Here is a 2,354-nt window from a genome sequence, read left to right on the forward strand (position 1 = left end):
GAGATAATGACACGTGTATAGAATAGTAGTATTTTATTTTCCTAGGCATAGATTAGTATAGGGCAATTTTACTTTGATGTTTTAATTGTTTTAGTTACTATTTATTTATGTTGTTTTAAAGATACTTTCGAATGAGTAAGTCCATTACAATATTTTAAGATGAAGTTTTTGTTTTAAGATGAAGTTTAAATGTTTAATTTCGTATAAGAGCATAGAATATGATGACGGTAGCAACTTTAGGCTAATAGAAATCTAGGGTTGTTACCGTTGGTAACAAAGCTCTAGGTTATAGATTCGGTAGACTTACCTACGATTTNGTTGGTAACAAAGCTCTAGGTTATAGATTCGGTAGACTTACCTACGATTTAGGCTTGACACGTTCCATGGTTTCACCATCGATGTCTCGTCACCGTCAGGTATGTCTTGTATAAGATAAGATAAAGAAATGCCTTTATTTGCATGTACTTTTTCTATTTACTAATATTGAATGTAATTTAGTATCAAATATGTTGAGCTCTAATTATATGATTTATGGTAGCATTATGTTCCACCTAGTTGTATTTTTATGAATATGTCATGTTTGCTAAATTATACGTTGTGATTATATGTGATATGATGCAATTTATGTTAGCGAGATATAGACTTAAGAAAAATTATATATTGGTTTTAGAATCATGCCACATAAGGACACTGAAGAGGACGACGAGGAAGGAGACGACTCTGTATTAGAGGTAGAGGAAGAGGTGGAGGTGAAGGTTTAGAGACTAGGACGGACGCACCCTTAAGTTGTGCTACCTCAGGCTGCGCACCTCCAGTAGCACCGATAGCTGAAATAAATCTCACTACAAGCCTGATGTGAGAATCGTTTCAGGCAATACGATGATGCCCACTCAACAAGCCAATAGGGTGTGGAAAGGGGAATGAAGCCAACAAGCCAATAAGCCATCCTAACTTCTTATTGTTATAAGTAAGAATTACTATTTCCATTGGTGTGATGCCTAGGGTGTGAAGCCTTTTAGAGAACCAAAAGTAAAACAACTAGAACTTATTTATGAACGTGGACAATATCATACTATTATGAAGGTTCGTGATTTCTAATCATCAAGCATTCTCGATGACATTTTATGGGTAATATTATCTATCCTTTTTATTGAATCAAAACCCTTTGAGTGTTTGAATTCAAATTAGGGAATACATTTTGTTTTAATAATCAATATGTTCCCGAATTGATTGGGATTGACATTTTATTTAATGTTAAATATTAATTAACTTTTTAATTAATGATTTAATATTGTTTTGATTTGAAATTAATTATTTAAATTAATTGTTGAATTAAAATTAAAAAATTCAAAATGTTTATTCACCTAATGGAAAAATCCATGTTTGAGTCCGTGGAATATTGAGTGTCAATATATGATTTAACCAAACTTGCATGTTTGCCAAATAAACCCCACAAATTTGAGTGAAATTTTGAGTGTCAAAATTTGGTTAACTCAAACTTGCATGCTTGCCACATAATCCCATAAATTTGGGTAGTTTGAGTGTCAAAATTTGGTAATCTCAAATTAGCATGAACATGCAAATATAACTCTATGAATAGAGTGATCAAGGTACAAGGAAATTCTTGTGGAAAAACTTTGAGAAAATCTCTAAAAACTCTCAGTTTACATATACTAAATTCCTATCAAGTTTCATTACTCACCGGATTCCACAATCTCGTTCTAAGGCTGGAGAATAGTAGGCAAGACACTAGTGGTGGTTCAAAATCGTTCGTGAGGAAAAAGGAATTTGAACTACAAAAGGTTAGTATTCAAACTCATTGAGTTTTAATGCTTTTGAACATGCTAGCTTATTTACTATAATTGATGTACTTAGAGTGCCTAATATCCAAATTACTTCCGCACGTGTTATAGTAACACCATCAAAATGAACCTAAACTGACAACATAATTTATAAAGAAACGAAACAAAAAGATATTTAAAAAGAGAGAAAACTAAAAAAGTAGCAAGTTTCCTCGAACACTAAAAATGAATAGCCATTCACCACGAGAAACACACACAAAATGGAAGAAAGAGGGTGCCAATGAAGGAGTAGGGAAGCAAATGGGAAAGAAGAAATATAAGGGAGATGGGGGCTTTGGAGGCTTCAAAGGTAGATTATGGTGGGCAAAAATATCTCTAGATGCACTAAATTTTGTCACGTCGCATACATTGGCTAACAAAATAAGCAAGCGTCGGAAAACCTATCAATTTCTTTCGATGCTTGTAAATTTAGTTGACCTTGTCCATAAAATTTTGTGCTTTGAGAGAGATATTTCTTCTAACCATGGTAAACCAAATATTGATTCTCATCTT

This window comes from Cucurbita pepo, unplaced genomic scaffold (assembly GCF_002806865.2).
Source record: "Cucurbita pepo subsp. pepo cultivar mu-cu-16 unplaced genomic scaffold, ASM280686v2 Cp4.1_scaffold000277, whole genome shotgun sequence".
Taxonomy (NCBI): domain Eukaryota; kingdom Viridiplantae; phylum Streptophyta; class Magnoliopsida; order Cucurbitales; family Cucurbitaceae; genus Cucurbita; species Cucurbita pepo.